Here is a 13721-nt window from a genome sequence, read left to right as displayed (position 1 = left end):
GGACATTCCGTCTCAGGGACGGAACGGTTTGTCCCGGACGGACACCTATTTTGCGAACAGTGGATGAAATGTTTTTTGAGGACTGACTAAGTAAGGATGGAAGTGGGCTTTCTTCTGCCCCTGTAATCGACCCCAACTGGGTCAAGTACCGACTGACAGAAACATGCCTCGGCTGCTGTGTGTGTGCACCAATACAGACCAAGTATAGAATATCCCGATGCACCATTTTTCTCGTGCGTGTTCACAGTATTTCTACGCACTTTGTTTCAAGCAGACAAGAGGAGGAAGATTTTTCAGTCAAATTTTTTTTTACACATGGCCAGTCAGTCTGGTGACCAACAGTGGTTGTGTTGATAGCCAAGTGCTATCTTCTTGACTCCTAAATGGTTCCAAACAATTCAGATTTTTGAAAAGTTTGGAATAACCTGTTTACCTGCCTCAACGAATAGAAAATGCAAGCAGACCCATTAACATTCTCACCTTCCAACAACATTATTGACAGGTGAGGCTTCCACCCAGGCAAAGAGGAATCAAAGATCTAGGTCTGACATACTGATAAAGGGTAAGCAGCGTTCTTCGTAAATATCGAGTTGACCTTTTGGTTTGGTCAGTAATTTTCCTAATGCAATGTATTCTAAAATTTTGATACAATTTGAATATTATTAATCAGTATCTTATCTATTTTTGCAATTAAACAAAATTGTTTTCTCAGTGATAAGGTATTGGTTGTGAACATTTATGTGGGAGGTTGTTGGTTTAAATCTGTTGATGTATGTTTTTTGCGGCGGTCGAATCCCGAAGCTCAAAAATAAGTGTACAAAAGCTTTGTGTATTTCCTCATAGCATGAACATGTCTGTATTATTGTCGCTGCATTGCAGACGGACAAAAACAAATTTTGTACATACACCTACACCTCAATAGAACATGCTTCGATTCAACACGACTTTCTGTCTAACGTGGGTTGGTCATGGACTGGATTTTAAAATCAAATTTTACAATGTTGTTTTGATTGATGAAAGACGGTGAGTTCGACAAGCTGCATGTTCCCGGTGTTTTCAATTTCAAGTCTGCATCCTTCTTTACATGTGGTCAGTATGCGGCATTCGCTTTGACTATGTATTACAGATCTTAAGTATCAATCACAATGGCTGACGGAGTACAAAATGAGTTATTGATGAGCAAAACCCTAATCGATGAACTGGCAGAAGTGGCAAAAGATTCAGCATTTACACATGGTATTCTTATGAGGCTTGAAAAATCCCCCAACTCGTCAGAGGTGAGCTTTCTCAATAATTGAAAATGTTAACATAATTACATGAAACTTCTCAAACAATTTTTACAAAATGTTGTCGAGAGGTGGAACATGTGCTCACTTTTGCTCTTTTTTTTTAAGGAGGTGACATATGCTCCTGTCACTCTCTTCCCCACACCAGTACCAAGAGCTCTTTTCCTCCAAGGTGTGGCAATGCAAACTCACTACAACACACTGATGAATAAGATCAGCCAGGATCCTGACTTCTTAGAAGAGGTTCTTGCCAGGTAGGATGCTGACTCCATACTGGAGTTTAATTACATTTCATAGCTGAATACATTTGTAAGAAAATAAGAGATATTTTTGATACATATTTGAGCAGAACATATTACTAGAAAATAAAAACATTTTCCCCGAAAGTCATTATTTTTTACAGCACTGTCAGATGATCTATAGTCATTTATTGCAAAGTATAACACATTTTAATATGGACGTTGTCATCTTCTAGCACCATTTCTGTGGATGATTTCACTGCAAGGCTTTTCGAGATACACCGGCAGGTCCTTAAAAAAGGAAGGTTGCAGGTATGCAAGTCGGGGACGTAGCCAGAAATTTTGAACGGGGTGGGGGGGTGATGATGGGGGCTGATGAAAACCTAAAAAGAATTATTCTGACCTAATTAAGTGAGACATCACATCCTGCTGTCATCAAATGCACTCTCACACAGTGGACTGACTACCACAGCATATCATTATATTTCTAGTGTAGCTGTGCTTGTAATATCAGCCAGAGACATGTCAAATAAATTTTAATTGGATGAAAAGGAAATGGTAATGATCGCATAGATTTTTTCTTTTTCATTGAGTACCGTATCTCTGGCAGTTTGCGAGAAACTTTGGTCAAGCATCAAATTAAAAACTGTCACATCTCATTCACAATGTGAGCAGGGCCAGGCTCCTGAGCCAATCAAAATTTGGGCAGGCCTATGACCCCCTGGCCCTAAATACCAATGTCACTGATGCAACTCCACATTTATAACCTGTTTATCAAGCTTGTCTAGCTAAGCATGCCTAAGGGTCTTTGTGGGTGAGGCAGTGATTGAGGAACGATGGAAGAATAGAAAAAGCCTCAAACTCCCATTACTCACTCAGCATCAATTGTCCAATGTCAAGTGTTGTGAGGAGCAGTATTTTTTTTTAACCTGTGCATGAAAAAAGTGCAAAAATGCTTTACAGGGGTATACAGACTACTTGGTTTTTTTTAACCTGTGCATTAAAAAGTGAAAAAATGCTTTACCAGGGGTCTACAAACAACACATATAAGAAAGTAGTGGAAAGAATAATTTCCCTTCTCAAAGCATTATTTAGGAACGCTTATTTTACGCATTCGTCGACATTGATGAATCTGATCTTGCCTTCTTCCCAGTCAATTGGGTTGGGTCTGAATCGATCCGACTACATGTGGGAGCAGGAGAATGGACATGCATCTCTGAAACAGATCGAGATCAACACCTTTGCTGCTAGTTTTGGAGGCCTTGCATCACGCATGCCCAATGTACACCGGTAACATAGTTGTCAACATTTAACCCCAAAATAATTTTATATATTTGATTTATATAAATAAGGTCTTTGGATGAATGTACCAGAAAAACCCAGACGTTAAGAATCGGGACAAAATTGTTTTCTGTCATAACAGTTTTAAAATCCAAATTGTGTTTGACTTCAAAGTCATAAGTTCTTATCTTACCTTCCTATTTAAATTCCCGTTAACAATGACAAACATCTTGTTTACAACAGACACATTCTTCAGGTGGCTGGCAAGCTGGAGGAGAGCCAGCGCATCATCGACAACGACCCTGCGGTGGGTCTGGCCAAGGCTTTGGCTAAGGCCTGGGAGCTCTATGGATCAAAGAGGTATGTCCACGGAACTCCCCAAAAAAACAACACGCACGCCATTGCCAAGCTTTCATTTTTGAAATATGCACATTCAAATAAACGATACTTAACATTTCCCTGATTATACTCCGTACCCCTAATGTAGAATATGTTTGTGAAGCGGTAAAGTGCTAAAAAGGATCTCTGTTCTCATTAAAGAGCGGTTGTCATGTTCGTGGTGGCGGACAAACAGTTCAATATTCTGGGTCAACGAGTAATTGAGAATGAGCTATGGAAAGGGTAAGGTCTGATTACTTGAGCTCCTATATATATCTCCAATCAATTGTTGATGTTGTTTAAAACAAAACAATTTCAGGTTTGCTTCAAAGTTCATTCTTTACGCACTTTTTCCATTTAGTGATCATCTCAGAATGTGTTTCAGGAATATTGCCACCATACGAAAGCGTTTTGAGGATGTCTGTGAATCTGGACGCCTAGATGGGGACAAGAGACTATTTGTGTAAGTGTTCTGTCCATTAATCTACAATACGGAGAACAGCGTCTTTTTTCTTGTCATTTCAATGTTCTGTCCTCCCACAAACTCAGTGATCATCAGGAAGTTGCGGTGGTCTACTTCAGGCATGGTTATATGCCTCAGAACTACTAGTCTGAAAAGGTAGTGACTTGCTGTCTTTCATGAAGATAAACCATACAAATTTTTGATCAGACACGTCTAGGCTACATGATATACTTTTAACGCTGAAAATATTTCTGGAAGCTTCCAAAATCAACTCACAATGGGCCTCATTTACTAAAAATGCTTACACGCCAATTTGTGATTCACGATCAAAATATTCGTATGCAAATGTGTGCATATTCTGCAAACAAACTACTTCCTCAATATTTGCCTGTGGAATCCTGACATATTTGTAGCTGTTCTCCACATCTGCTATGCAGCCTTCCAGCAGTTCAATCCCTTCAGTTTTGATTATTTTACCTTGATGTCATTCGCCCACACTTATCTAGCCCAAATCACATTCCGATGCCATTGCTGTATTTCCTTGTAATGTGAATAAAATACATGTATATGTAAAGTCTCATTCTCTCATCGGGATCCCGAACATGTACAAACAAACCATACTTGGCTATGGCTGCCATACATGTTTTATTTGTCTCAACTTCATTTTAGGCATGGGATGCTCGTCTGATGATGGAGTGCTCCTTGGCTGTGAAATGTCTGGATATCAGCACTCACCTGGCTGGAACTAAGAAAGTCCAGCAGATGCTTGCCCAGCCAGGTGTTCTGGAACGATTCTTTCCTGAGCAGCCGCTAGTAGTGGACCAAATTAGGGCCATGTTTACTGGCCTCTACTCTTTGGGCATGGTGAGAAACAAACTGATGCTTTGAAACATGGTGCACAGTGCTGTGAAGAAATCTTCAACATGTTTCATTCAAATTCCCAAACTAGTGGTACACACTCAGTTCAACGATGCTATATGTGACTATGCTGAGATCTGAAGTGCTGTCTCAGATATTTATTGTTTCACATAACGAGATAACAGCGCCTGTTGAAACATCATCCAAAGGCGACGAGCCCCAAAAAACAAAGTTTGTTTTCCTGTCTACATCCTGATATTGCAACTTAGGTTATGTTTATACAACAGCAATTTTAACAGAAAACTGTAAAATCATTTGGCTATGTTGGCAATGACATTTACTGGCCTGGCCTGGCCTGGCCTGGCATGTGCGTTTCTAATGATTATTTTTGCTGCTTTGTGTGAAAGGGCATCTGTTTGTGGCATTCAATGTAATATATAGGATTTTTTTACTAGGTTTTCATGTGACAAATTGAAAGCTTATTTTGTTGTTGTTTGTGTTTGTTTAAAGGGTGCAGAAGGGTACAAAGCGGTAGAAATGGCTTTGGCAGCACTGGATCGGTTTGTCCTGAAACATCAGCGAGAGGGAGGAGGTACAGTTGAAACATAAAAAGTCATTCCTTTCATCCGCAAAACAGCTATCCATTTAACATCTATCCATTTTCTAGATTGTTTGACCTCTGCACATAGTACATGTAAAAAAATAAATAAATAATGGATTTAACCTCTGCACAGAGTACATGGATGGATGGATGGATGGATGGATGGATGGATGGATGGATGGATGGATGGATGGATGGATGGATGGATGGATGGATGGATGGATGGATGGATGGATGGATGGATGGATGGATGGATGGACGGAATAATAATTAAAATTATTTTCTTCAAGGAAACAATATTTACAGACATGAAATCTCTGAGGTTCTTGGAAAAGTGAAGAACAGTACAGCGAGAATGGCCTACATATATACTGATGGATAAAATCCAGCCCGAGTCTACACCGAACTACCTGCTGAGATTGGGCAGGCCCCTCAAAATTAGTAATTGTGTTAGTGAACTGGGCTTCTTTGGGACCTATGTCAGGTAAGCACAGTCACTATTTATTATGTCTTTAATTGTATTGTTGGCACATTTGGATCCTTGTTTCACATTGCTCCTATCGGGCTGAGGAGTTTGAACAGACAACAAATGGTTCCTTATCTAATACTCACATGCTGTTTTTGTGCAGGCATGGTAAAGACATGCTGATGAGTGATTGTGTGGGCTATCTTATGAGGACCAAGAGTACGGAATACCCCGACGGTGGTCTAATTTCTGGAAGGGCAGGCTTGGACAGCGTGCTCTTCTGAGTACCTGGACTTGGCACCATTCGTCAATGATGTGCTCTTGCAGTGTTTCCCAGCTCTGCCAATCAGCCACATCTACCTAAGTGAGGCTTTCGTGATGACTCATTCATTGGCAAATTGTTCAATGCACATGGATACAAGATGCTACAACAGTTTTCAATGGATCGATCTTCTGTTTCTAACCCTGTCTGCCCTTGAACATCCTGCTCATTTGTTACCCCAGGAATCTTTTCTGCCCCTGACAGTGAATTCTGCATTAAGTCTGGTTCACACTGCAAGATTTAAAACAAATTAGTGGACTTTCAAATTCCAAGAGATCCCACACTTGATGAGACCCAATCATGGGTATAACAGTTTTGAATGTACAGTGTGTGGTCTGCAACCCGAGTGAGGATAAGCAGTTAGCAGAGAATGTATAGATGAATTGATAGATTATAAACTCGCCATTTGACACCTAAATTGTAATTTAAATTGGCACGATAATGAACATTTGTTCCACCATGAAATCAGTTTTATTAATAAGTTTTGCATAACTTAAAAAAAAAAAACTATTAATTGTTGCCTGTTTCCAATATCTGTTGCAACATCCAGGCATTTTTCAACATACAATAGGCTGAGTTGACATTCAGTTTTGACAATATACATGTATAGTTGCTTTTTAAAAAAACTTGTGATTTAAATGTGTCAAAACTTATTGTGTAAGAACTTTTAAATGTGAAACCATTGATTGAATAATGACACTTAGGAATGCAAGCCCTCCGACCTAAATCCAGTCAAAATCAGTAAAGTTCCTTGAGGATTTTTGTGTAAAAATCTATGCAAGGAAAAAATGGAAACCCTAATGACATGAATACCTGGAATATGTGTAAAGTGAAAGGAGGTGAACCTGATGAATGATGTGGAAGAAAATGAGAAATGTTGAGAAAATGGAGGGAATGAATGAATGAGAATGAAAGGTGACATTTTGGCTCGAAATTTTTGAATTTCTCAAAAAACATAAATATTTGGAATGACAAAAAATTTGCCTTCACACAATGATTTTTCAAAAATTCTACCTACAAGTTTTAACACTGACAGAAATAAAATTGACTTCAACCAAGTCTTGGAATAAATTACCATCTGCCAGTCTTTTTGTATTACTGCAGTGTTTTACAAAAGTTTTCAAATATTCCAGAAGTTGGTGCCTGTAAATTGAATGGACGCAAGCAAATTAGCCATTGGACTGACAATCGATGGACCAGTGTCGGAAGCCCTTTTCAATGACAAGGACAGATGAGGACGGGGGATGGCTGCCTTATGAGTCAGAGGGGTTCCTGTGTCAGAAAAGAAGAACTGAGTACAAACTGGCCAAATTTGGTCATCTCTGTCTATCTCTCTATCTCTTCGCCTGTCTATCGATCAATTGATTGGTAGATAGAGAAGAGGGCGCTCAGGTGAGGATGGGGTGGGGGGCTGCAAAGCACTGCTGCCCCCAAGAGCTGTCCGTCTATCCAACCATCCAGCCATTTACCATCCCATCCGTCCATTCTCCATCCATACCCCTTTTCCCCACGGGGGTTACGGGCGCGTTGGAGCCTATACCAGAAATCATCGGGCAGTAGGCGGAACTGGTTGCTAGCCAATCCCAGGGCAAACAATCTTTACAATGTTGTGAATGTTCTGTCAGCAAAATTAGTTATATAGGAGGCTTGGCCCTGTAATTTGGGGCCCAAATAGTGGTACGACCACAGAGAAACGGTGCAACCACACCCACTTACATTCCCATCTTTTATTAGCAGATGTGACTTCCACCCAGGCAAAGACGAATCAACGCTCTAGGTCTAACATACTAATAAAAGGTAAGCAGCTTTCTACGTAATTATCGAGTTGACCTTTCGGTTTGATCAGTATTTTTTCTTAAGCAATGTATACTTTAATTTTGATTTAATTTGACTAATATCAATAAGTAGCTTATTCATTTTTTCCAATGTAACAAAATTGTCTTTCCACCGATAACTTATTGGTTGTGAACATTTACGTGGGAGGTTGATAATTTAAATCTTTGTACTATGTTCATTTTATTTTCGCTTGTCAATTATTTTACTTGTTCTTTTATCACAAACAAGATATTTAGGTTGCATTACCTGACATGTTTGGCTTGCACTTCCGCCTTCATTAGATGAAGGTTGAAATACTGCATACTGACTGTCTGCTGTATGCACAATTGCTCCATTTCAACCATGTTGCTCTTATTCATTTATTGCTCTTATTTATTCATTGTATGTGCCTTCTTGTTTTTACTTTTTGTATTGTTTACTTGAATGTTTTGTTTGTCTGTGGACTAATTGGGTGTACATAATATGTCTTGTCACCGTGGGGTAGTAGGAAACACAATTTCAAGATTCAAGAGATTCAAGAGTTTTTTATTCGCCATGTTTGAGCGTGCCAAACAAGGAATTTGACTTCGGTAAATCACAGCCTCTGTTCAACATTTAGGTGACTAACAACAACACTCAGGACATGTGAAGAACGAAAGATATTCTCAAACACCCCCTGATCTTAAACTCCCAAGAGGGCAAGGAAAAACTCAAAACTCCAGCTAGGGGAAATGAGAAACCTTGAGAAGAGACCACAGATGGGAGGGTCCCCCTCTTCTAGGATGACCAGGCTGCAATGGATGCAGAGAGGACACATAGTACAAACAGTGTAGACAAAAAAGGTGTGGCAAGCGGGATGTTATTGCACAGTAATGACTCTGAGACTCTAAGAGTGGTGTGAGTTCATCAGAGCGACAGCCTGGGGGAAGAAGCTGTCTCTGTGTCTGCTGGTTTTAGTGTACAGAGCTCTATAACGGCGTCCGGAGGGGAGTAGTTCAAACAGGCTGCAACCTGGGTGCGAAGGGTCTGTTGAGATGTTACTTGCACGTTTCCTGGTCCTGGACAGGTACAAGTCTTGGATAGATGGGAGGTTGATTCCAATTATCTTTTCTGCAGTCCTTATTGTCCGTTGCAGTCTGTGCTTGTCTTGTTTGGAGGCCGATCCAAACCAGACAGTGATGGAGGTGCAGAGGACAGACTGGATGATGGCAGTGTAGAAGGTCTTCAGCAGCTCCCGTGGCAGGTTGAACTTCTTGAGCTGTCTCAGGAAGTACAGCCTCTGCTGGGCCTTCTTCCGGACAGAGTCTATGTGGCCGGTCCATTTCAGGTCCCGAGAGATTGTGGTTCCCAGGAACTTGAAGGTGTCTGATGAGAGAATAGTATTACTGCGGATAGTGAGGGGTGAAAGTGGTGAAGGGCCTCGCCTGAAGTCCACTGTCATCTCCACGGTCTTGAGCGGGTTCAGGTCCAGGTGGTTTTGGCTGCACCAGTGGACCAGCCGCTCCACCTCCTGTCTGTACGCAGTCTCATCACCGTTCTGGATCAGTCCGATGAGAGTGGTGTCGTCTGCATACTTCAGGAGCTTCACGGAAGAGTCACTTGCGGAGAAATCGTTGGTGTAGAGGGAGAAGAGCAGTGGGGAGAGGACGAGCTCTTTGTATGTCTTGACGTGAAGAAACTGACAATAAAGCAGACCTTAACTTTGAGAACATGCTTCAATTCTTCATGACTTTCTAATGCACTTTCATCATGCACCCCTTTTTTTGTTGTAAATACATTTTCTTTTGAACCGTGAGGATTAGCCTTAAAGGACACGTATCTTAGAAAATCTATATGTTTCATCTAACTGTAGTAATACAACATTGAGCTGTAGCCTTGGTTAAATACACTGCTCAAAAAAATTAAAAGAACACTTTGAAAACACATCAGATTTTAATGGTGACATTTTTTTGAAGGCATATCTATACTGATATGGACAGTTTAATGTCTCAGGAACAAAAGGATGCCACATCTTTTGATGGAAATAAAAGTTTTCAGCCTACAGAGGGCTCAGTATACAGGCACCCCAAAAATCAGAGTGAAAAAATGATATGGCAGGCTCGTCCTTTTTGCCTAAATACAATTTCAGCAACTCAAAATTATTTTCAATAGCTTGAGTGGCCCCCACGAGCTTATATGCATTGTCAACCAAGTCTTGGAATATATTACCATCTGCTGGTCTTTTTGTATCACTGCAGTGTTTTACATAAGGCCCCATTCTTTTGGTCGTAAATTCATTCTCTTCTGAACTGTGCGCACAAACCTTTAAGGTTACATCTTGCAAAATCGACTTGCTTTGCTTTTAAATTATTTTCTTGTGCATCTGGAGTATCCAGGAGTGTACAAAAGTGTAATATATCCCTCCAGGTGCTGCAGAGATACTGTTATGATCCTTTTGGGGTGCTAGTTTTTAATATGTTCAGATTCCTTCATTTTCGAAGACGTTTTTTTTTTTATCTATAACAACACATTAGTTATTATTTTCTTGTGTATCTGGAGTATCCAGGAGTGTAGACAAAGTGTAATATATCCTTCCAGGTGCTGCAGAGATACTGTTATGATCATTTTGGGGGGCTATTTTTTCCGATGTTCAAATTTCTCTGTTTTCGAAGACGTTTTATCTATTACATCACATCAGTTGAGGCGAGACAAACCAAACTGTTTCCTCTTACATCCCGAAGTGCATTGATGATGTGACCCACACAAAATTCATCGTCCCTCGGGCTAACTGGAAGCCATGGCTGACAGGGGCTCTTCCTAAGGCTGATGAGGGCCAGGGACAAAGCCTTCAGAGTGGGGGATGAGGCTGGCTTGAGGACAGCGAGGGCCGACCTGTCCCCGGGCATCAAGGAAGCGAAAAGGGTGTTCTCTTGCAAGATTACCGCCCACTTCAAGGACAGCAGGGACGCACAGAGCCTTTGGCAGGGCATTCAGACCATCACGGATTACAAGCCCGCGCCGCAGAGCTGTGAGGGCGACATCCGTCTGCTCAACGATCTGAACCGCTTCTTTGCTCGCTTCGACGCTCAGAACAGCACTTGCCTGGTGAAGACCCCTCCCCCTCCACACGAGCGGCCCCTGTGCCTCTCTGCCGATAGCGTGAGGAGGGCGCTTGGTGCTATCAACACCCGTAAGGCGGCGGGCCCTGACAACATCCCAGGTCGAGCGCTGAAGGACTGCGCTGGGGAGCTGACGGGTGTCTTCACGGACATCTTTAACATTTCCCTGCAGCAGGCCATTGTCCCTTCGTGTTTCAAGGCTGCCACCATCGTACCTGTGCCGAAGAAACCTGCTCCGTCCTGCTTCAATGACTACCGCCCCGTGGCACTGACGCCCATCGTCATGAAGTGCTTTGAGCGGCTTGTCATGGAGCACATCAGATCCATTCTTCCCCCCACCATAGACCCCTTCCAGTTTGCGTTCCGAGCCAAACGGTCCTCTGAGGATGGCATCTGCTCTGCCCTCCACTCAGCCCTCACCCACCTGGAGAGAAGGGACTCGTATGTGAGATTGCTGTTTGTGGACTTCAGTTCTGCATTCAACATCATTATACCACAACGACTCATCTGCAAACTTGACAAGCTGTGCCTCAGTGCCTACCGCTGCAACTGGCTACCGGATTTCCTCTGTCAGAGGCCTCAGGTGGTACGTGTTGGCGACAAAATCTCCGCCAGCATCACGCTGAGCACGGGGGTCCCCAAAGGCTGCGTGCTCAGTTCATTGCTCTTCATCCTGCTGACGCATGACTGCACTGCGACTTAGAGTAGCAACCGCGTGCTGAAATATGCCGAAGACACGACTCTGGTGGGTCTCATCACTGGGGGCAACGAGATTCAATACAGGTCGGAGGTCGACCTTCTGGCCACGTGGTGCAGGGACAACAACCTCCTGCTGACAAGACTGAATTTTTGCTGACTTCCAGAAGGGTCACACCCTACACCTGCCACTGACCATCGACGGTGCTGTGGTGGAGAGAGTGAGCAGCACCAGATTCCTGGGGGGGGCACATCAGTGAGGACCTCTCCTGGTCCACCAACACCGCATCACTGGCGAAGAACGCTCAGCGCCGCCTGTACTTCATGCGGAAACTCAGGCGAGCAAGTGCTCCTCCGGCCGTCATGACTACATTCTACTGTGGCACCATAGAGAGCGTCCTCTCCAGTTGTATCGCTGTTTGGGGTAGTAGCTGCACTGAATACAACATGAGGGCCCTGCAGCGCATCGTGAACACGGCTGGTAAGATTATTGGTGCTTCGCTCCCCTGCCTGAAGGACATTTACACCTCCCATCTCACCCGCAAGGCGACCACGATTGTGAGTGATGTGAGTCACCCCGCTCACTCTTTGTTTCGTCTTCTGCCCTCTGGGAAAAGGTACGGGAGCCTGTGCTCCCGCACCACCAGACTCACCAACAGCTTCATACTCCAGGCTGTGAGGATCCTGAACTCTCTCCCCAGTTCTGCGCAGCGTCCTGTACTTTTGAACTATATTCTGACTTGCTAAATTTTGCTCCTCTTATTTATTATGTTATTTGTTTATTATTTATTCATCACTCTTATTTATTCATTGTGCTTTCTTGTTTTTACTTTTTGTGTCGTTTACTTGTACGTACTATGTCTTGTCACCGTGGGATAGTGGGAACGTAATTTCGATCTCTTTGTGTTTCTTGACATGTGAAGAAATTGACAATAACGCAGACTTTGACTTTGAAGAGGAAGGGATGGGGTGATGTTCATGTGTAGTCATGTGTATGATGTGGCTCATTGCGGTAACACTGGAAAAAATGTGGTTTTTACTCTCCGACTGGTTGGCCACCCCTGGGCTGTAGCCTTGGTTAAAAAAAATATTTAAAACATCCATCCATCCATCCATCCATCCATCCATCCATCCATCCATCCATCCATCCATCCATCCATCCATCCATCCATCCATCCATCCATCCATCCATCCATCCATCCATCCATCCATCCATTTTCTGTACCGCTTAGTCCCCACGGGGATCGCGGGCGTGCTGGAGCCTATCCCAGCCGTCATCGGGCAGTAGGCGGGGGACACCCTGAACCGGTTGCCAGCCAATCGCAGGGCACACAGAGACCATACGCACTCACGGACAATTTGGAGTGCTCAATCGCCCTACCAAGCATGTTTTTGGGATGTGGGAGGAAACTGGAGTGCCTGGAGAAAACCCACGTGGGCCCGGGGAGAACATGCACACTCCACGCAGGGAGGGCCGGAGGTGGAATCGAACCCGCACCCTCCTAACTGTGAGGCGGACGTGCTACCCAGTGCCTCACCGAGCTGCCTAATATTTAAAACAAACTCAGAAAAAAAAACTTGTTTAATGGATACTGCAATCTACTTCACTTTTACTTTCACTTTCAAATTGACTTCACGTTAACTTTTACTTTCACTTTCAAATTGACTACACAAAGACTACTGGAAGCTGAATGACTAGCTCATAAACCGTAGTGCAAGTGATTTATTTTTCTTAACTAATTTAAAGGCATTTGATCAGAAGTTGAAACAGCGCTCCATTGTGACCACAGAGACAGCAATCGGTAAGGGCTGTTTGATTTTTATTACTGCCTATACTGCAACAATCGAGGGCACCTTCTGCAGCTCTTCACTTTGAATTGGACATCCACTTTTTCTTTGATTATTTATATTATGTATTCTATGTGCCCTCTCTGTATCCATTGCAGCATGGGCATCCTGAAAGAGGGATCCCCATCATCTGTGCTCCCTTCTCAAGGTTTCTCATTTTTCCCCAATAGGTTTTTTTTAGTTTTTTCCTTGCCTTCCTGGGAGTTTATGATCAGGGGATGTTTGAGAATAATTGTCAGTTTTTTTGTTTTGTTTATGTGAAGCCCTTTGAGACTTGCTTGTAATTTAGGGCTATATGAATAAACTTGATTTCTCCAATACACTCGTATGCATGGCTCTGTTTTTATTACACTTTCAAAACTTTCTAAAT

At 42.7% G+C, this 13721-nt stretch overlaps 1 protein-coding gene and 1 pseudogene across 2 annotated transcripts in view; both read left to right on the top strand.

Moving 5' to 3' along the window:
• Positions 1–56: 56 nt before the first annotated feature.
• LOC125988177 (glutathione synthetase-like) lies at positions 57–6359 on the top strand (annotated as a pseudogene).
• Positions 6360–12608: 6249 nt separating this feature from the next.
• Positions 12609–13721, top strand: part of LOC125988164 (glutathione synthetase-like) — a 31795-nt gene continuing 30682 nt past the window's right edge. The window contains exons 1-2 of one of the 2 annotated variants that reach the window (XM_049753023.2): positions 12609–13305; positions 13450–13499. The gene's annotated coding sequence lies outside the window, so the exon portion shown is untranslated. The remainder of the gene's footprint in view (positions 13306–13449; positions 13500–13721) is intronic. The other variant, XM_049753025.2, reaches the window with a different exon arrangement.

The sequence above is a fragment of the Syngnathus scovelli genome, chromosome 2 (assembly GCF_024217435.2).
Source record: "Syngnathus scovelli strain Florida chromosome 2, RoL_Ssco_1.2, whole genome shotgun sequence".
Lineage (NCBI taxonomy): Eukaryota > Metazoa > Chordata > Actinopteri > Syngnathiformes > Syngnathidae > Syngnathus > Syngnathus scovelli.
Note: the sequence above shows the minus strand (reverse complement) of the source record. Positions and strands in the feature narration are given on the sequence as shown.